Source organism: Lissotriton vulgaris, chromosome 1_1 (genome assembly GCF_964263255.1).
Source record: "Lissotriton vulgaris chromosome 1_1, aLisVul1.2, whole genome shotgun sequence".
NCBI classification, from domain to species: domain Eukaryota; kingdom Metazoa; phylum Chordata; class Amphibia; order Caudata; family Salamandridae; genus Lissotriton; species Lissotriton vulgaris.
Genome location: NC_141685.1, coordinates 88,390,582 through 88,413,113, shown reverse-complemented (window position 1 = coordinate 88,413,113; position 22,532 = coordinate 88,390,582). Strand labels below are relative to the sequence as shown.

Genomic DNA, 22,532 nt, shown 5'->3' with positions numbered 1-22,532 from the left:
TTTTGCTCAGTGGCTAAGACAGGTACATGATCCACTTTGGAGTTACAGGACACTTTGAAACCACTCGGATTAACCCAAGAGACAGAGTTGGTCGGGGAAAATCTTCCTATATTGGAAACGATAATCCAGCAACTTTGCTGTAACGACATCTGAGAAAGTGTATTTACAATGATTTTCTTTTAAATAATCTTTTCCTTCCTCTTGTCTCCAGGAGACGGAGACAAAAGCTTGCAATTGTAAACCGAGGATATTAGTCTTTTTTACGGTCCTGTCACATCACAACACGTCTACGGATGCTGATCTGTTGGGGAGGGTTTGGGTCTCCAAAGCATTTCTCATAAACCATCAAACAGAATTTACAGCACTGAGTTTTCTCAAGTGCACGGCGTGGGGATCAATTGCGGCCAATGTTCTCCTTAATCTCAGTTACTGACACTGGTAAACATTTATGCTCCTTTTACTTTAGGAATTTGACAACTTTCACATTTATCAGTTTATTCCGCTACAACATCCTCACCATTCCTGGCACATAGAATGTGTTTCTTCTTTAGAGTTTGAGAATGTTTTAACTTTCCTTGAAATAATCCTTTTTGTTGTGTTTCTCTAAATGTAAACCTTCTTTTTTCTGTTCATGCTTCAGTCACCTGTAGAAATAGAGTCAAAAATTGTAAATGAACACAAAGAAAAAATATTTGACCTTATACTTTGCACAAAGAAAGTATTGACAAAAACAAGATAGGAAATCAGTTGAGTTGCATTTATGATAGTGGTGAAACAGTGTAGATCGGGAGCTTGGTATTACTGGAACTCAAGGATGTGAGAGCAAACTTAACCAATATTTAAGAAAGAAACACAAGTTGCACATATATTGTGACACAGATTTTCAGCAGCAGCCAACACTATCAATTTACAATTTCTGTGGCAAAGGCTGGCATCACAATGAGATATTTGTAATACTTTTAATAAATGATCATATGGTATTTACTCCCCTGCCCAACTAGACTGTTTATCTATTCCTTTTTCCAGTGTTCTAGGAAGGGACATTTTATTGAACGAAGGTATTGGCCTTGTTGCACTCAGTGCTTTAAATGCCACTGTAGACTGACGCTGTGTCAAGTTAGCTCAGTGGAATGCAGTTTCAAATTGTGTGGATGATACGGACTTACTTGGTGGCCCAGAACTCATCATGCTCCTTCGACAGGACCCGGGCACTTCAACACCTGAAAAAGAGAAAAAAAACAGCACAACACTAGAGGAAACCGAAAAGGGTCAAGAAAAGAAAAACACGAAGCAGAGGAAAGAGAAAAAAGGCTACCTTCCACTCTCATCACATTTTCAAGCACAGAAAACTGTGCAGCAGATGCTTGTGAACCCATAAGTTATTTTTAAACACAGTGCCCCCAAGGTCAGCACCAGGTGCAGCTCCACCACTCGCACCACCCTAAAGCAAGTCCTCTGTGCATGTGTGTCCACGCACATGTACTGTGTCTTTTGCTTGTAGTTGACAAGACAGAAAAGAGCAGGATCGGAGGACGCAAAGAGATGGAAGTCAGATCCAGAGAGAAAAGACGCCGAAAGACAGACAGAGGGAGGATGGTATCACGTGGTGTAGAGGAGGAGACAAATGTGATAATAGTTAAGGAACTGGTGGGCAAAACGGACTTAAAAAGGAACTGGACCTGCACTACACACCCAACATGTTCCAGGAGGAATGTGGCTCCATCAGGTGATTATCAGAAGTTTGATAACAACAAGAATAGTGCACAGAGGGAGTCAAATGTTGAAGTTGAAGAGACAAAAACAACAGAGATCAAGAAAGGGAATAAAGTAAGAAGAAACAGGGGAAAAGGAAACTTAGAGTTATAAGAATCCTTACCTGAAAGTTATATTATATTTTGTTCCTCCGAGGGTGGCAGCCAAGCTGCACCACCTGGTCATCCCAGAATACCTTGAAAGGAAGTAAAGAAATAGTTTTGCTTCAGGCGACTATCACACTTCATCCCATCTTCCAAATACCCATCCTGAACTTCCAAAATAAAAGAATCTCTTATTCTCTGGAGGCCATTGCCAAGTAACTCTGGTTATGAATAAATAATTTTTTTGGTTCAAGAACCACAATCCTTTGCTGGAAAAGGTCTCTGTGAATATGGAGTGCACCCACAGTCTCAGAGAACCAACCCCAACAACCCAGTCCACGTCTTCATAACCCCCATATTTCCATTTCCAGCCCATGAAACTTGCAAATCAAAACAATCTGGTTCACAAAAGGCATGTTTAAGTCCTTGTACTTAATTCTGCCCACCGTTCATAAATAATTCAACCAGACTCTTAGATTTTCTCTGAGCAACTGCAATTCAAGCTCATGCTGGTGCAGAGTTTGAATGCTGAGCAAGGGAAGCAACAAGACATCAATGTGTTGGCACTTTGAATGTATAAATTATCTAAAGAGATGATGCAGAGGGTCAGAGTCTTGTGAGCCCTACAGGACGGCGACCCAAAGACTATAATTTGGAATAAATCCTTTGCAAGACAAAGCTTAGAATATTGAAATGTTGAGACCTCCATTGAAGACAAAGGAGCAGCAGCCTCTAGAACCTGATATAGACACGCTGCTCTCAACATTACAATGTCTTAATACACAGCCTCTGCCTCTCTCTTTCCCCTGCCTCTCCAAAATATATGTATTGGGCAGGAGAAGGCTGAAGATAAAGCCTGCAGCAGGACACACAGGAGCCTCCCCCCTTTCTCCTCCGGTAGCTCGTAGTGTCACTGGCGTCTCAGAAGGAGGGTGGGGGTTCTGCTCATTTCCTGCATCTCTCCGGCTCGCCTGAATTGTGAAAAGCAGTTTAGCCGAGCCCCGGGAGAACCAAGCCTGACTTCAGCCTCTTTTCAAAGCTATGCTGTGAATGTTCAACAATTAACAGCCATGGTCCTGCATGCAGCTGTTAACTGTGAACATTCACAGCAACAGCTGTGAAACAAAGGTTTCAGAGTACCGGGGGTGTTTCAACCCCCTCGGTCTCTGGGACACCGCTGTTTTATTAATTAACACATTCTGCCCTCATGGGGCAAACAGTATAAAGACCTTATAGTCAGCCGTAGCAGGCAATACTGCCCATTAAAGGACCGCTCCCTTGGTAAAGGCCCTTGCCTTTGGAGCTACAACAAGCTTCAAAGCTATATTAAAGGTTTCAAATAATTACTGAAGGCATAAACATGGTTACTCAGTCAGTGAAATAATTATCATAATATTTGCAGGAGAATCAAATAAAGGTAACCTATAAAGTATATCAAAAGCCAGATTCAGAAATAACTCTAGCTGTAAAGTCAATAGACAGACCACCACAACAAATGTGTTCTAAGAAAAAAGAAAACGTTTTTCTACAATATCAAATAGCAAACTGTCAGATTCTGCTTAATTAAAAATCAAGGAAAAGTTCTTAAGTACAAAATCAGTAAGAGGACTGACATGTAGTCTGACTTTAGGAAAAGTGTAAAATAAAACAATTCCAGCAAATCTCCCAAAATAATACATTATATAAGTTTTTAGACAGAGAGAACATATTATTGACATGGTTCATGAAGTAGTAAAAATGACAGCAATCAATAAATGTTCATGAAAACATGGCACAACAAAATGTAGTTTAATAAACCACACCTACAAAATGAATAATTAATTGAGACTCTTCCCCTAACAGCCACAAGTCATTTTAAAAGGTTATTCCCTAACATAATAACTGGATCTTAATCACAGTTTGTGGCCTTTCATCATTGACCCAATTTGTACGAGAACATTTGCTGACAGCTTATTAGTTGCTTATTAGAAATGCCTACAACCTGCACTCCTTTCCCAAGAGGGGTGGGTTGGGCGCTCCAGTCAGTCTGACTGTGGCACGGGAGGCACATTTATTGATTAAAATTAAAAGAGATGCCGGATTCCCATTTACTTCTTCTACAAAAGGGCCACTCTGGGTGACCTCTAGGACTGCACCAAGCATACAGCCCTTCTCCCGTCTCAGGCACCGTCATTGTGTCTGATTCTGTCCAGTAGAAACTCCAAGCGTAGATGCAAGTTGTGGAAAATCATTATTAAGCAAAAAAGGATTTTGTTGAAATCTTAAATTTGTTGAGAATTTGGCGTTCTATTCTGCACTGGGCTGTGGGGCCATCGGGACTGAAGGCATGTTCTAATATATCTGCCTTTGATTCTACATGCTCGGCACAGAGGCCAGTTGGGCTGGGACCATTGACTGTGACATCCCATTCTGTGCCATCTGATTCATGTTCCAGTTTCCCAGGTTCCTGCGAACATTGCAAGGAGCATCTCTTATTCTGCACATTATTAGTGTTTGAAGTATTTAAATTGCCACTGTCAGTAAAACCTATACCCTAAGCAGGGCTGGGCAATGCTCAGGTATTTCCCCGGGAGGCTGGAAGAGTGGGGGACGATTGTTCAGTACTAGGGGCTGGTTTTGCTGTGGTGCTGCTATATCGCCCCCAGCAACAAAAGAGGCATGGATCTGGGCCATCAAAAAAGTCAGGCCTGGTTTGGGTTCCCAGTCCGGCCCTGACCCAGAGGAACAACATTTCCTCCTTGCACATACTGAACATCATTACTCTGCACACGTACGTCGTGCATATCCAAATTCCCACCAGCAACAAACCCAGAATACAATCCGTGAGAACCAATTCCGTCACCCTTCTGGAACATTTTTGTCTGAGCGCTCATTATTTTTTCTTTGATATTTTTCTGCTTAGTAACAAAATTGTCACTACAGAACTTTGGTTACAACAAAATCTCATCTCACATTTTGCTGGATATGTGCACTACCCTCGGAATTCAACGCTAAAAGATGCGCCCTCTTTTACCCGGTCTTTGACTTTGCATTGTTGTCTGTAAATCTGCATCAATCTCTTGTAATATAGTAAAATATTTTGAGGCGTCTTCAATTGGCCAGTTTACAAGCAACTTACACTCATTCTACAAATCAATTAACAAACAAACAAACTTAAACTCAGCTCTCGACCACCAAGCATAAAATTGCTCTAAAAGAAGGTGCTGTCCCAGTAGTTCGCAAAGCACATTCTATTTCTTTACTTATGAGAGAACCTTTAAGATTGGAAATTGAAAAATTGGTCAACTAAGGTGTAATTCAAGAAATAGAGAGCTCTGCTTGGTTGGCACCCATAGTCATCACAACCAAGGATAGTGGTCAGAGTATTAGACTATGTGTGGAGTTAAGGGCCTTAAATGCTAACATTTTAGTTGACAGACATCCTTTACCGAGGATCAATAAAATGCTGAGTAAGATACAAGGACCAACATTTTTTAGTGTTCTTGATCTTTCCTCGGCCTATTATCAAATCCAGTTACATCCTGAATCTCAACCTATGACAGCATTCACCACCCCATTTGGCAACTACAAATTCTTGAGGATGCCATTTGGGTTGGCGTCTGCAGCTGCAGCATTTCAACATACAATGCAACATGTACTTAAAGATTGCCCCAAGACTATGTGTTTTCAGGACAATATTTTGATCTATGGTTCAAGTGAAACAGAACACAATTCTAATGCTGGTATGGTCCTCAAAAGACAGAGAGGTAGGGTTCACTACAAAAGAAAGCAAATGTAAACTAGGTGTTACATCTGTGGACTATCTAGGTCACACAATCTCTGAGGAGGGAATAAAACCTAAGATAGATCTCGTTGAAACTGTGAGACGAGCACCTACCCCAACGTGTAGAGGAAATTCTGTCTTTCCTAGGTTTAGTTGAATATATGGCCAAGTATATCAGAAATTTTGCAATGCTATCTCAATCTCTCAGAGATCTCCTAAAAAAAAGATACAGCGTTCATTTGGGGCATAGAACAAAAAGAAGCTTTAGAGAGCATAAAGGAATCCATAATTTCTGCCCCGTTCATTGGGAACTTCAATGTGGATAAAGACACCATTATTTCCACAGATGCAAGTGGTAAAGGCATTGGAGCAACACTATCACAGAGGATTGACAAGAAGGTGAATGTAGTGGCTTTCGCCTCTAGAACACTAACAGGGGCTGAATCAAATTATTCTACAGTAGAAAAAGTAGGTGTTGGCTGTTTTTTGGGCAATAAAACACTTCAGTTTCTATGCCTGGGGCCTACCATTTGAAGTATATACGGATCACAAACCCCTATTTTCCTTGTTCACTAAAAAGGATATGGACAATATGACCCCCCGCATTGCAAAAGGGGCATTAGGGCTACAAGGATTCCATTTCAAAATTGTGTATGTTCCTGGCTGTTAGACCCGTCAGCCCTAGGGTGGTCTTTCCCTGTGATTTTTTGCCCTTGCCTCATTTTTCCCACCTTCTTTTTGTTGGCCCATAGGTCTTCGGGCACCTTTTCATAGCTAATCTGTGTAAGGGTGCAGGTGCTCTCTACTTCAAACATGGCTGCCACTGGCCCCTGCTACTGCAGCGTGGTCTTTTAGTGTAGCACCCTAGCTGCCAGGAGCAGGCTGGATCCCCATACAATATTGCAATACCAGACACCCAGCCCCTGTCCATAGGTAGAGTGGGGAAGCTCCTGGAACCTTCCAGAAGAAAGGCGGAGTTAGGTTTTCCCGCCTTAGAGAGTGGTCACCTGACCTGGGCATATATAAGCAAGGGAGGGAACGATTTCTAGTCAGTTGGGGCATCACTGACCTGGGGAACCCACGCAGGAGTTTTAGGCGGGAGGGCCTAGTTAGGAACCTATGCTACTGGGAGTGACAGGATTTAGGTGCTGCCTCTTAAGCTGAGTGAGGTGTCCTAAGCTAGCCCCCTGATTTGGCCCAGTGGTAGGGAACCCCAGGGTCCATCTGCAGTAACTGAGGAAAAACTCATCCAGCCTTCAACTCAAACCCCCCCCCCCCCCCCCCCCTACCCCCTCAGCAACTTCAAGTAACCAGCATCCAAGGGCGCAGAACCATCCAAGCGCCAAGAAGTCTACCTTTCTCTGACAGGAGACTGCTGGGGGATCGACCAGGTATTGGACTGTGCTGTCCTGCGCATCCGCTGCCTTCAACTGGGCCCACCTTGCCCTGCCTGTCTCCCCCTGACTGAACTGCTCTGCTGTCCTTGCTAAACTGTGTGGAATGCGCTATATCCTGCTCCCCCTGTCCAGCGCTGTATTTAAGACTGCCTGCCCTGAGCTATCTGTGCCCCCGGGGTTCAAGCGCTGTGATCCTGAGGCGCTTTTCTCCTCAAGAAATCATCCTGCCGGCATTATTTTCTGACTGACTAACCAGCGCAGTGAAGCGTCACCCCCAAGCGCTGGATTGCCCCTTCAAGCGCTCCTCTGCCTCGGCACCAAGCGCTGTACCTGGTTCCCCTGAGGCGCCTGAGGAGTCCCCCTTGTCAGCGCGGCATCAGCGCCGCCCACGCGACACCTCTGAGGCGCTGCCGGCCTGTCCTGTGGCCGTCTGCCTTCGCGTTGTGTCCAGCGCCGTGATTGACCCCCCTCGGCGGCCCCCGATGCCAGGAGAGGGCCGCCGCATCGAAACTGCCAGGCCGCATTAGGCCCGAAGCCTGCCTGGGCCGGTGTCACGTGATGGGGGAGCGCCGCCACGTCATCGGCCGCGCCCCCCGCCCAAGCCGCGCAGCCATTGGCTGCCGGGAACGAGCCTCTGCCCGCGAGACCCGGCACCCGGGGAAGTTCCGTTTTACCGCGGAGGGGGTGGAGGACCACGAGAGCCCCCCTCCGCTTCACCGCACACCGCGCCCGACCCCCCTGTGGGCGCCCCAAGAACCACCACTGCCCGTTGCCACCGCGGTCCGAGCGAGGCCTGCCAGAGACCGGAGGGCTCCCCGAGTGAACGAGAGCCCCCCACTGCTGACGCCACCGCAAGGGCCGGAAAGGCCGAAATACACCAGGTAACCCCCGGGGAGGAGGGAGGTACGCCGGTTGAGGCCCGAGGTCGCCCATCCCCCGGGGTGAACTAAGACTGGGCCCCGTTGGCCCCCACCTAATGTGCCTCGAGAGTTTGGAGGCTTGGGGGACAGACACTTACCCCTATGTTGAATTGCTATATTGCCAGTTTCCGGCCTGTAGGGCTTCTGTTCATACCATATTTACAAGCCTGTTAATTGAAATGGGGATTTGCACTGTGTCTTGAATTCCCTTGCAGGGGCGGGCTTCAAGGAATCCTGACGGGATTAAGCTCTGACGCTCAATTGGTGGTTGATGTTTAGTGGCAGTCTACGCCACCCGTTTGGTTTATGCTTACTTAAATGTCTTCATGCCTGCTATAAGGGGATGACCTTTTCCCTGTACTGAATTTCTTGCAGGGGTGGGCTTCTACAGTTCCTGAGGGGATCAAACTGTGATACTTATTGATTCATTCTAATGGTATTCTGATGATCTGATTCTGGGTCGCAATACCCTCAGTATTCACAAGAAGAAATGCTTGTGGTTATTTCCTAAAGGATAATCTAGGATCTATGAAATTACCTTTTTGGCCTGCTGAGTAGCATACGGTGACAGGCTGTGTTCTTTGAAGTTTTCTGTTGTACTGAAAGTACTTGATGAAATGTTTTATCACTTTCCAGGTAGTGCAATTTGGAAAGCGTTCATGAGAGGTTTTAATGTGGTACTTTAATGCAATGCTAATGATTTGCTACTGCATGATTTGCTCTAATCTAAAATCTACATAAAATATCTTGATTTACAAATACAACCAATGGTGTGGTCTCCATTATTGCGCCCACTGCATGTCACATTGGATGAGTGTGTTAAGTAGCTGCTTTACACGCAAGCCCCTGGCTGCCTTCCTGCTCGAGCCATGCTACCCCCGGAGAGCTGGTGGTCCCAGTTCTTACATTGGTGGCGAGCGGTGGGATCCAGGACTTGTAGCTACCCAACACCCTCCAGTGGGACAGAGTGCGCTGCAATTAATTGGACACCTGTGGTGCTGCAAGCAAACCCTAATTGTCCACCACTGTCTAAGTCTGCAAAGTGTGTAGGAACCGGTGTTGACCCAGCATTGTTGCCTACGTCCTAGAATTTTTCTTTCAGGTTGTCTGGGTCCCCACCTGACAAATTGGAGTTCCAGCTGGCTGACCTTGATAAGTACACAGTAGTGCAGTTAAGGGAGTTTTGTCAGGGGATGGGGTTGCCTGTGGGGACGAGAGCTGTCAAAGAAGAGCTCCGTTGCGCCTCAAGGGCATGGGTAAGGGCCCACCCAGAGGAGGAAGAGGATGGGGAACAGGTCACACAAGGGGAGGCGGACACTCAGGAAGACCCAGGCCTACTCAACATTGACATGTCAGACAATGTGCTGCCAGGAAGACGTTCCGGGGTGGGGAGTAGTGTATCTAGGGGGAGTGCATCATCGCAGGAGTACGAGGACAGGAAGGAGGAGAGGCGATTGAGGTGGGAGCTTGCCAAGTTAGAGCACTAGAGGGAGAGAGAAAGGGAGGATAAACAGTTTGCTATGGAGGAAAGGAAGCTGGCGCACGAGCTTCAGCTCAAAGAAATGGAGCTGAGAGCATTACAGTTGAGTGCGCCAGGGAGTCCTAATGGTGGCAGAGTACCAGAGGCTCAGCAGGAGCCCAGATTCTGGTTACCCAAGGAGGTGATAGCAAGCTACACCAAGGGGGATGACGTTGCCAGGTGGTTGGAGGAGTATGAAGCGGCCTTGACTGCCCATGGGGTGCCCGAGAAACATTGGGGAGGTGGTTTGCACCGGTATATACCTCCTGACGTCAGGGACACCCTCCTGTATCTGGAAAAGGCAGATCAGTTTAGGTATACCCCCATGAAGGAGGCGCTTATCAAACATTTTGGCCTCAATCCTGAAAGGTATCGCCAGAGGTTTCGTAGCAGCCATAAGCTGTCCACGCAGAATTGGGTGGATTTTTTTGAATATGCCCGTAAGGCTCTGGATGGTTGGGTGCGTGGCAGCGAGGTGCGTGAATTTGAGGGTTTGTATAACCTTTTTTTGAGAGAGCACCTCTTGGATAAGTGTTTTCCGGAGTTACGCCAACATCTGGTGGACCGCAAGCTTACTGATCCCCGTGAGCTTGCGAAGGAGGCGGATACTTGGGTTAGCACCCGGGTGTCACACAAGCGCCCCGGGGGAGATGGCCCGAAAGGCGGACAGGGCGCCCCCCAGAAGAAAGAGGGTGGAGATAAAAGATTGGAGTTCTCACGAGGCCCACAAACTAGACAGTTTGGGAAAGGAGTAGGTACCCCACCTCAGAACCGTTCCCCAAAACCCACTTACCCTGACAAGAGTCAGCAGCCAAAAGTGGTCCGGTGCTATGAATGCGGAGAGGTCGGACACTACAAGGGAGATGCCCAGTGTCGCAAACGACCCCCAGCCATAACTGGTGGCAAGAGTCCCGGGGTGGCTAGCGTAGCGCTTGGGTTGGAGCTGCCCCTAGATAGGGAAGGGGAGTGGACATGCCTGACCCTGGTTTCACTTGGGGATAGAGAGATGGTCCCAGTGACGCCCTTACCATCGAATACTGCTAAGTACCAGCAGAGGGTGAACGTCAATGGGGAGGAGGTGGACGCTCTGAGGGACACCGGAGCAAGCATGACCACTGTAGTGAGGCGGCTGGTGTCCCCTGAGCAGGTTGTTCCTGATGTGTACCATCCGGCCATGTTGGCTGACGGCAGTCTGAGCTACTATCCGGTGGCTCAAGTTCCCTTTGAGTGGGGAGGAGTGTCAGGCCCCTTGAGAGTTGCGATCAGCCCTGCCTTGCCTGTGGACTGTCTGCTCGGTAATGACCTCGAACATACCGCCTGGAAGGAAGTAGAGTTTAAGGCCCACACTGAGATGCTGGGATTACCAGGGTGGACTTGCGTAGTCACGCGGTCCATGGCTGCCCGGCAAGAAGCTCAACCCGGGTTGGAGCCTGAAACCACGGACCAACACAATGCCGGTCCAGGAGAGTGTTGTGGAGGACACACCCCGTGTGATAGATGGGGAGCCCGCGGAGGTAACCCCGGAGTCCGTGGAGGTGGATGTTGTTCCCGTGGGGGACCTGCCGACCCTTGCCGAGTGGCATGTGGAAGGAGGGCCTACCCGGGAGGAATTCTGTCGGGGGCAGAAAGAGTGCCCCACGCTTGAAGGCATGCGGTGACAGGCCGCAGCCCAAGCGGTCAACCAAGAGACCGGCAGTTACCACGTGTATTGGGAGGAAGGCCTCCTGTACAGTGAGCCATGGGTTCCGGTGCATGGATCATTGAGGGCCTTAGTGGTCCCCCAGTGCTACCGGGCCTTTTTAATGGAACTGGCGCATGAGATACCCTTAGCTGGACACCTGGGCCAGGACAAGACCTTTGCAAGGCTCGTCCCACATTTTTATTGGCCTAGGATGAGGGTTGCCTCTGACACCTACTGCAAGACCTGCAAGACTTGCCAGGCCAGTGGCAAGACGGGGACCAAAGTAAAGGCCCCGTTGGAACCGCTCCCAGTGGTCGGGACCCCTTTCGAGCGGGTCGGTATAGACATCGTTGGGCCGTTGGACCCTCCGACCTCTGCGGGACATCGGTTCATCCTGGTGTTAGTGGACCACGCCACTCGGTACCCGGAGGCCATCCCTCTGCGGACCGTTACTGAACCTGTGGTGGCGCGGGCCCTGATGGGGATATTCACCCGAGTGGGATTCCCCAAGGTCGTGGTGTCGAACAGAGGCACAAATTTCATGTCGGCCTACATGCAGGCCATGTGGAAGGAGTGCGGAGTGACCTATCGGTTCTCCACTCCTTACCACCCCCAGACTAACGGGCTCGTAGAGAGCTTCAACAAGACCTTGAAGGGGATGATCCGGAGTCTGCCAGAAGACCTGAGGCGGAAATGGGACATCCTCCTCCCTTGCCTGTTGTTTTCATACCGCGAGGTACCACAAAAGGGAGTCGGGTTCAGCCCCTTCGAATTGCTCTGTGGCCATCCCATTAGGGGACCCCTCAGTCTGGTCAAAGAGGGGCGGGGGAAGACTTCGAAGAATCTTCCCCATGATGTTGTCAGCTACATGCTGGCGTTCCGCAGCCAGATGGCCAAGCTGTGGAAAGAAAACTCAGACAACTTAGAGGCTAGCCAAGCCATCATGAAGGAGTGGTATGACCGCAACGCTCGGACGGTAGAGTTAGACGCTGGACAGAAGGTGTGGGTCATGGAGCCTGGGGAGCTTAGTGCCCTCCAGGACCGGTGGACTGGTCCGTACGAGATTGTGGAGCGTCGAGGCCAGACCACCTACCTAGTTGACTTGAAGACCCCCCTTCAGCCCCATCGGGTGCTCCACATCAACCGCCTGAAGCCTCACCATGAGCTATCGGAGCTTGCTCTCCTCATGGTGATGGATGGGAGCGAGGAGGAGGAAAGTGAGCCTCTTCCTGACCTTCTAGCAGCTCAGGAGAAGGATGGTTCAGTGGAGGGAGTTGTCCTCTCCCCATCATTGAATCCAGAACAACAGAGGGACTGCCGCCAGGTCTTGGCGCAGCACGCCTTGTTGTTCTACCTCACGCCTGGAATTACTCATCTGTGTACCCAAGATGTGGACACAGGGGACAGTCCGCCAGTAAAAACCAAGACTTACCGGCTGTCCGATAAAGTAAAGAACAGCATCCAGGGTCAGGTGACCAAGATGCTGGAGCTGGGAGTGATCGAACCCTCCAGCAGCCCGTGGGCTAGTCCGGTTGTGCTGGTGCCGAAAGCGGCTCCCCCAGTCACCACACCAGAACTTCGGTTCTGTGTGGACTATCGGGGGTTGAACTCTGTCACCAAGACAGATGCTCACCCGATACCACGGGCAGATGAGCTGATTGACCGGCTGGGAGCAGCCAAGTACCCCAGCACCATCGACTTGACATCAGGGTACCGGCAGATTGCCATGGCCGATGGAGCGAAGGAGAAGACAGCGTTCTCCACCCCCGAGGGTCACTTCCAATTTCGAGTGATGCCCTTCGGGCTCAAGAATGCTCCGGCCACCTTCCAGCGGTTGGTGAACCAGGTGCTATCTGGCCTGGAGTCCTTCTCAGCGGCGTACCTGGATGACATAGCTGTCTTCAGTAGCACCTGGGAGGACCATCTGCAGCATCTCCAGGAGGTGCTGCAGGCGTTGCAACGCGCTGGCCTCACCATCAAGGCTAGCAAGTGCCAGATTGGACAGGGATCTGTCGTGTACCTGGGGCACTTGGTGGGCGGAGGTAAGGCACAATCCCTCCAGGCCAAAATTGAGACCATAATGGCCTGGGAGCCCCCCAAAACTCAGACTGAGGTCCGAGCTTTCCTCGGCCTCACTGGCTACTACCGCAGGTTCGTCAAGGGTTATGGCACCATCGTGGCCCCCTTGACCGAGTTGACGTCCAAGAAGCAGCCACGCAAGGTCATCTGGACGGCTGCTTGCCAGGAGGCATTTGAAACACTGAAGCGCGCGATGTGCACCGCAACGGTGCTGGCCACTCCGGACTTCCAAAAAGAATTCATTGTGCAGACAGATGCCTCAGAGCATGGCGTAGGCGCCGTGCTGTCGCAACTCAACGATGATGGCCAAGACCAACCTGTGGCCTTCATCTCCAGAAGACTCCTCCCTCTGGAACAGCGATGGAGTACCATCGAGCGAGAAGCCTTCGCGGTGGTCTGGGCTTTGAAGAAGTTGAGGCCATACCTTTTTGGCTCTCACTTCCTAGTTCAAACCAACCACCGTCCCCTTCGCTGGCTCATGCAGATAAGAGGCAAAAACCCTAAGTTGCTAAGGTGGTCCATTTCCCTACAGGGGATGGACTTTAGGGTGGAACATCGGCCCGGAGCTGACCACGCCAATGCTGACGGTCTCTCCCGGTTTTTCCGCCTTAGTGACGAGAACTCCCTAGAGGTTGGGTAGCTCTCCCCACTTTCAGCTGGGGGGGACGCATGTTAGACCTGTCAGCCCTAGGGTGGTCTTTCCCTGTGATTTTTTGCCCTTGCCTCATTTTTCCCACCTTCTTTTTGTTGGCCCATAGGTCTTCGGGCACCTTTTCATAGCTAATCTGTGTAAGGGTGCAGGTGCTCTCTCCTTCAAACATGGCTGCCACTGGCCCCTGCTACCGCAGCGTGGTCTTTTAGTGTAGCACCCTAGCTGCCAGGAGCAGGCTGGATCCCCATACAATGTTGCAATACCAGCCATCCAGCCCCTGTCCATAGGTAGAGTGGGGAAGATCCTGGAACCTTCCAGAAGAAAGGCGGAGTTAGGTTTTCCCGCCTTAGAGAGTGGTCACCTGACCTGGGCATATATAAGCAAGGGAGGGAACTTTTTCTAGTCAGTTGGGGCATCACTGACCTGGGGAACCCAAGCAGGAGTTTTAGGCAGGAGGGCCTAGTTAGGAACCTATGCTACTCGGAGTGACAGGATTTAGGTGCTGCCTCTTAAGCTGGGTGAGGTGTCCTAAGCTAGCCCCCTGATCTGGCCCAGTGGTAGGGAACCCCAGGGTCCATCTGCAGTGACTGAGGAAAAACTCATCCAGCCTTCAACTCAAACCCCCCCCCCCCCCCCCCCTCTCTCAGCAACTTCAAGTAACCAGCATCCAAGGGCGCAGAACCATCCAAGCGCCAAGAAGTCTACCTTTCTCTGACCAGAGACTGCTGGGGGATCGACCAGGTATTGGACTGTGCTGCCCTGCGCATCCCCTGCCTTCAACTGGGCCCACCTTGCCCTGCCTGTCTCCCCCTGACTGAACTGCTCTGCTGTCCTTGCTAAACTGTGTGGAAAGCGCTATATCCTGCTCCCCCTGTCCAGCGCTGTATTTAAGACTGCCTGCCCTGAGCTATCTGTGCCCCCGGGGTTCAAGCGCTGTGATCCTGAGGCGCTTTTCTCCTCAAGAAATCATCCTGCCGGCATTATTTGCTGACTGACTAACCAGCGCAGTGAAGCGTCACCCCCAAGCGCTGGATTGCCTCTTCAAGCGCTCCTCTGCCTCGGCACCAAGCGCTGTACCTGGTTCCCTTGAGGTCCACGCGACACCTCTGAGGCGCTGCCGGCCTGTCCTGTGGCCGCCTGCCTTCGCGCTGTATCCAGGAGAGGGCCGCCGCATCGAAACTGCCAGGCCACATTAGGCCTGAAGCCTGCCTGGGCTGGTGTCAATTGACGGGGGAGCGCCGCTACGTCATCGGCCGCGCCCCCCGCCCAGCTATTGGCTGCCGGGAACGAGCCTCTGCCCGAAGACCAGGCACCCGGGGAAGTTCAGTTTTACCGCAGAGGGGGCGGAGGACCACGAGAGCCCCCCTCCGCTTCACCGCACACCGCGCCCGACCCCCCTGTGGGCGCCCCAAGAACCACCACTGCCCCGTTGCCACCGCAGGTCCAAGCGAGGCCTGCCAGAGATCGGAGGGCTCCCCGAGTGAACGAGAGCCCCCCACTGCCGACGCCACCGCAAGGGCCGGAAAGGCCGAAATACACCAGGTAACCCCCGGGGAGGAGGGCGGTAGGCCGTTTGAGGCCCGAGGTCGCCCCTCCCCCGGGGTGAACTAAGAGTGGGCCCCGTTGGCCCCCACCTAATGTGCCTCGAGAGTTTGGAGGCTTGGGGGACAGACACTTACCCCTATGTTGAATTGCTATATTGCCAGTTTCCGGCCTGTAGGGCTTCTGTTCATACCATATTTACAAGCCTGTTAATTGAAATGGGGAATTGCACTGTGTCTTGAATTCCCTTGCAGGGGCGGGCTTCAAGGAATCCTGACGGGATTAAGCTCTGACGCTCAATTGGTGGTTGATGTTTAGTGGCAGTCTACGCCACCCGTTTGGTTTATGCTTACTTAAATGTCTTAATGCCTGCTATAAGGGGATGTCCTTTTCCCTGTACTGAATTTCTTGCAGGGGTGGGCTTCTACAGTTCCTGAGGGGATCAAACTGTGATACTTATTGATTCATTCTAATGGTATTCTGATGATCTGATTCTGGGTCGCAAGACCCTCAGTATTCACAAGAAGAAATGCTTGTGGTTATTTCCTACAGGATAATCTAGGATCTATGAAATTACCTTTTTGGCCTGCTGAGTAGCATACGGTGACAGGCTGTGTTCTTTGAAGTTTTCTGTTGTACTGAAAGTACTTGATGAAATGTTTTATCACTTTCCAGGTAGTGCAATTTGGAAAGCGTTCATGAGAGGTTTTAATGTGGTACTTTAATGCAATGCTAATGATTTGCTACTGCATGATTTTCTCTAATCTAAAATCTATATAAAAGATCTTGATTTACAAATACAACCAATGGTGTGGTCTCCATTATTGCGCCCACTGCATGTCACATTGGATGTGTGTGTTAAGTAGCTGCTTTACACGCAAGCCCCTGCCTGCCTTCCTGCTCGAGCCATGCTACCCCCCGGAGAGCTGGTGGTCCCAGTTCTTACACTGGCCAACAGAATAAAGTAGCGGATTTTCTATCAAGGGCACCAGTGGAAAAGGAAAATGTTGAATCCACAGGTAACGGAGGGGTTCTGGAGGTAAGGCTTCCAGCTGTAACAAAAGACCAGTGGGACTTTCACATGGAGAATGATGAGATCAGCAGCAAAGTGAAATCATATGTCATCAATGGTTGGCCTATCAAATGTAAAGAACTTCCAGGGGAAATACAACCATTTTGGAACTTAAGAGAAGACCTATCCATTGAGGGGAAGTTTCTTCTCAAGTCAGGGAAAATAGTTCCTCCGGATGGACTGAGATTCCAAATAACAGATCTTACACATGAAGGGCATTTGAGGAGGAGTCTCTGCAAGGCAAGATTAAGGTCTGAATATTGGTTCCCTGGAATGGGTCAGTTAATGGAAGAAAAAGTGAAAGACTGTTATGCATGTGGAATGAGTGATAAATCCGGAACAACCAGGCGCACCCCTCTCATTCCAGTTTAGATCCCTAAGTCTCCTTGGGCCAAACTAGATTTTGACATCACTGGTCCTACACATACAGAGGGACCTCAGGATTGGTACCTATTGGTGCTCATTGATTATTATTCAAACTGGATTACTTACAAATTTGTGAACATCAACACAAAGTCCCTAATTGTTTTCTTGAGTGACGTATTCTCTAAGGAGGACATTCCCTCCACCATAGGAATGGTAGAGAGTACAATGGTCTACTGCATATACTAGTGATTAGAGTTATCTCTATATACATAGGGAAGGGATACGAATGGATATACTCTAAGAGTCACATAGGAATGGTAGAGAGTACAAAGGTCTACTGCATATACTAGTGATTAGAGTTATCTCTATATACATAGGGAAGGGATACAAATGGATATACTCTAAGAGTCACATAGGAATGGTAGAGAGTACAAAGGTCTACTGCATATACTAGTGATTAGAGTTATCTCTATATACACAGGGAAGGGATACACATGGATATACTCTAAGAGTCACTTAGGAATGGTAGAGACTACAAAGGTCCGCTGCACATACTAGTGATTAGAGTTATCTCCATATACATAGGGAAGGAATACGAATGGGTATACTCTAAGAGTCACATAGGAATGGTAGAGAGTACAAAGGTCTACTGCATATACTAGTGATTAGAGTTATCTCTATATACACAGGGAAGGAATACAAATGGATATACTCTAAGAGTCACATAGGAATGGTAGAGACTACAAAGGTCTACTGCATATAGTAGTGATTAGAGTTATCTCTATATACATAAGGAAGGGATACGAATGGATATACTCTAAGAGTCACATAGGAATGGTAGAGAGCACAGCGGACTACTGCATATACTAGTGATTAGAGTTATCTCTATATACATAAGGAAGGGATACACATGGATATACTCTGAGAGTCACTTAGGAATGGTAGAGACTACAAAGGTCCGCTGCACATACTAGTGATTAGAGTTATCTCTATATACATAAGGAAGGGATACACATGGATATACTCTAAGAGTCACATAGGAATGGTAGAGAGTACAAAGGTCTACTGCATATACTAGTGATTAGAGTTATCTCTATATACATAAGGAAGGGATACACATGGATATACTCTAAGAGTCACATAGGAATGGTAGAGAGTACAAAGGTCTACTGCATATACTAGTGATTAGAGTTATCTATATATACATAAGGAAGGAATACGAATGGATATACTCTAAGAGTCACATAGGAATGGTAGAGAGTACAAAGGTCTACTGCATATACTAGTGATTAGAGTTATCTCTATATACACAGGGAAGGAATACGAATGGATATACTCTAAGAGTCACATAGGAATGGTAGAGACTACAAAGGTCTACTGCACATACTAGTGATTAGAGTTATCTCTATATACATAAGGAAGGGATATGAATGGATATAGTCTAAGAGTCACATAGGAATGGTAGAGAGTACAAAGGTCAACAGCATATACCAGTGATTAGAGTGATCTCTATATACACAGGGAAGGAATAAGAATGGATATACTCTAAGAGTCACATAGGAATGGTAGAGAGTACAAAGGTCTACTGCATATACTAGTGGTTAGAGTTATCTCTATATACATAGGGAAGGGATACGGATGGATATACTCTAAGAGTCACATAGGAATGGCAGAGAGTACAAAGGTCGACAGCATATACTAGTGATTAGAGGTATCTCTATATACATAGGGAAGGGATACGAATGGATATACTCTAAGAGTCACATAGGAATGGTAGAGACTACAAAGGTCCGCTGCACATACTAGTGATTAGAGATATCTCTATATACATAGGGAAGGGATACACATGGATATACTCTAAGAGTCACATAGGAATGGTAGAGACTACAAAGGTCCGCTGCACATACTAGTGATTAGAGATATCTCTATATACATAGGGAAGGGATACACATAGATATACTCTAAGAGTCACATAGGAATGGTAGAGAGTACAAAGGTCGACAGCATATACTAGTTAGTAGAGTTATCTCTATATACATAGGGAAGGGATACGAATGAATATTCTCTAAGAGTCACATAGGAATGGTAGAGTACAAAGGTCTACTGCATATACTAGTGATTAGAGTTATCTCTATATACATAGGGAAGGGATACAAATGGATATACTCTAAGAGTCACATAGGAATGGTAGAGAGCACAGCGGACTACTGCATATACTAGTGATTAGAGTTATCTCTATATACATAAGGAAGGGATACACATGGATATACTCTGAGAGTCGCTTAGGAATGGTAGAGACTACAAAGGTCCGCTGCACATACTAGTGATTAGAGTTATCTCTATATACATAAGGAAGGAATACGAATGGATATACTCTAAGAGTCACATAGGAATGGTAGAGAGTACAAAGGTCTACTGCATATACTAGTGATTAGAGTTATCTCTATATACATAAGGAAGGGATACACATGGATATACTCTAAGAGTCACATAGGAATGGTAGAGAGTACAAAGGTCTACTGCATATACTAGTGATTAGAGTTATCTCTATATACATAAGGAAGGGATACACATGGATATACTCTAAGAGTCACATAGGAATGGTAGAGAGTACAAAGGTCTACTGCATATACTAGTGATTAGAGTTATCTCTATATACATAAGGAAGGAATACGAATGGATATACTCTAAGAGTCACATAGGAATGGTAGAGAGTACAAAGGTCTACTGCATATACTAGTGATTAGAGTTATCTCTATATACACAGGGAAGGAATACGAATGGATATACTCTAAGAGTCACATAGGAATGGTAGAGACTACAAAGGTCTACTGCACATACTAGTGATTAGAGTTATCTCTATATACATAAGGAAGGGATATGAATGGATATACTCTAAGAGTCACATAGGAATGGTAGAGAGTACAAAGGTCAACAGCATATACCAGTGATTAGAGTTATCTCTATATACACAGGGAAGGAATAAGAATGGATATACTCTAAGAGTCACATAGGAATGGTAGAGAGTACAAAGGTCTACTGCATATACTAGTGGTTAGAGTTATCTCTATATACATAGGGAAGGGATACGGATGGATATACTCTAAGAGTCACATAGGAATGGCAGAGAGTACAAAGGTCGACAGCATATACTATGGATATACTCTAAGAGTCACATAGGAATGGTAGAGACTACAAAGGTCCGCTGCACATACTAGTGATTAGAGTTATCTCTATATACACAGGGAAGGGATACAAATGGATATACTCTAAGAGTCACATAGGAATGGTAGAGACTACAAAGGTCCGCTGCACATACTAGTGATTAGAGTTATCTCTATATACACAGGGAAGGGATACAAATGGATATACTCTAAGAGTCACATAGGAATGGTAGAGAGTACAAAGGTCGACAGCATATACTAGTTAGTAGAGTTATCTCTATATACATAGGGAAGGGATACGAATGAATATTCTCTAAGAGTCACATAGGAATGGTAGAGAGTACAACGGTCTACTGCATATACTAGTGATTAGAGTTATCTCTATATACACAGGGAAGGGATACACATGGATATACTCTAAGAGTCACATAGGAATGGTAGAGACTACAAAGGTCAACAGCATATACCAGTGATTAGAGTTATCTCTATATACAGAAAAGCAGAGATCCATTACGTGTGGTTGGATGGGGGATGCAGTTGGAGGGGGGATGCAGTCGGAGGGGGGATGCAGTCACAGCACCAGGGGAGGGACAGAGAAGGGCAGGAAAGTGAGACAAACTAGAGAGTGAAGCAGCTAGTAACGAGTAAGACAGCGCGGAGTGTGTCAGAGGCAACAGGAGAGACAATAGAAAGGTCTCTAGGACAGAGAGGGGAGAGGTCAGAGGTCGCTAAAATGGCGGAGGAGAGAGGTAGCAGAAGAAGCGAGTCATGAAAAGAAAGGAAAACGGCGGGAAGTGCGAAGGTCAGAGTCCGAAAGTCCAGGAAGAGGCTGCCATAGCCAGGAAGTCCGGGGGAGAAAGGCAGTCCGCGGCAAAGTCACAGCCTCATGGTCCATGAGGAGCTGGGGCAGAGGAGTTCGATCTGGAGACCAGGGCCCCCCAAGACCCCTCCCACTGTCCTTGGAACCCCAAGGCCCCTCCCGCTGTCCTCAGCCCCCCCCCCCCAAGGCCCCATCTGCAGTCCTCGGCCCCCCAATGACTCCATCAGAGGAGCTAGCGCCTCGAGGCCGGGGCTGCTCACCCACCAGGGCTCTCAGACCTCCTCTGGACACACAGCGGCGGGGGTCGGAGTGGAGGAGGTGTGGGGGGGGGGGGGGTCACTCACCAGTGCTGGTCGGTCAGTGCCCCCCTCCTGGGGCTCGGGGGTCCTCTCTCTGCGCCCTCAGCCGCAGTTCAGCTAATTGAAGCTCCTTCGCGGCGCTAGATACAGAGGCCTGGGCGTGGTGGAGTTCTGGGGGGCTCACTCACCAGTACCGGACGGTCAGTGCCCCCTCTGCTGGGGGGATCCTCCGTCTGTGCCCCTCACTGGGCGCTGGGTCGGTGGCAGCCTCGAGGCGCTAGAGTGCGGAGGCCCGGACGCCAGGGCGGGGGAGGCCGGAGTGGAGGAGGGGGGTGGGGCCCGGACTGCTGCGGACCCTGAAACGGCCAATCAGAGAGCGGGGGGGGGGGGTGCTGTTCCCCCTCCCCCAAGAGAGAAGGGCCCGCCTCCCCCCACTCACAGCAGATCCTACGCTGAGCCTCTGAGTGCAGGAGTGAGCTTAAAACCAGTCAAGCCGCCACACCCAGCTGGCGCGCCCAGAAGCCACGCATGTTTGCATGACCAGACCAGAAGGCATGTGTGCGGCATGTTTGCATGACCAGGAGGCCTGTGTGCGGCATGTTTGCATGACCAGAAGGCATGTGTGCGGCATGTTTGCATGACCAGGAGGCCTGTGTGCGGCATGTTTGCATGACCAGGAGGCCTGTGTGCGGCATGTTTGCATGACCAGAAGGCATGTGTGCGGCATGTTTGCATGACCAGGAGGCCTGTGTGCGGCATGTTTGCATGACCAGGAGGCCTGTGTGCGGCATGTTTGCATGACCAGACCAGAAGGCATGTGTGCGGCATGTTTGCATGACCAGAAGGCATGTGTGCGGCATGTTTGCATGACCAGAAGGCATGTGTGCGGCATGTTTGCATGACCAGGAGGCCTGTGTGCGGCATGTTTGCATGACCAGGAGGCCTGTGTGCGGCATGTTTGCATGACCAGAAGGCATGTGTGCGGCATGTTTGCATGACCAGGAGGCCTGTGTGCGGCATGTTTGCATGACCAGGAGGCCTGTGTGCGGCATGTTTGCATGACCAGGAGGCCTGTGTGCGGCATGTTTGCATGACCAGACCAGAAGGCATGTGTGCGGCATGTTTGCATGACCAGACCAGAAGGCATGTGTGCGGCATGTTTGCATGACCAGACCAGAAGGCATGTGTGCGGCATGTTTGCATGACCAGAAGGCCTGTGTGCGGCATGTTTGCATGACCAGGAGGCCTGTGTGCGGCATGTTTGCATGACCAGGAGGCCTGTGTGCGGCATGTTTGCATGACCAGAAGGCATGTGTGCGGCATGTTTGCATGACCAGGAGGCCTGTGTGCGGCATGTTTGCATGACCAGGAGGCCTGTGTGCGTTCAATACTGGAAAGGGTC

General features: G+C 48.9%; 1 long non-coding RNA gene across 1 annotated transcript; it reads right to left on the bottom strand.

Annotated features, from left to right (window-relative positions):
- Nucleotides 1–9: 9 nt before the first annotated feature.
- LOC147737486 (uncharacterized) lies at nt 10–21,310 on the bottom strand. The gene is made up of 4 exons (XR_015299091.1): nt 21,176–21,310; nt 1,877–1,948; nt 1,167–1,220; nt 10–644 (listed from the first exon to the last, which is right to left on the bottom strand). It is a non-coding gene; the product is annotated as an uncharacterized LOC147737486 (long non-coding RNA).
- Nucleotides 21,311–22,532: the final 1,222 nt, after the last annotated feature.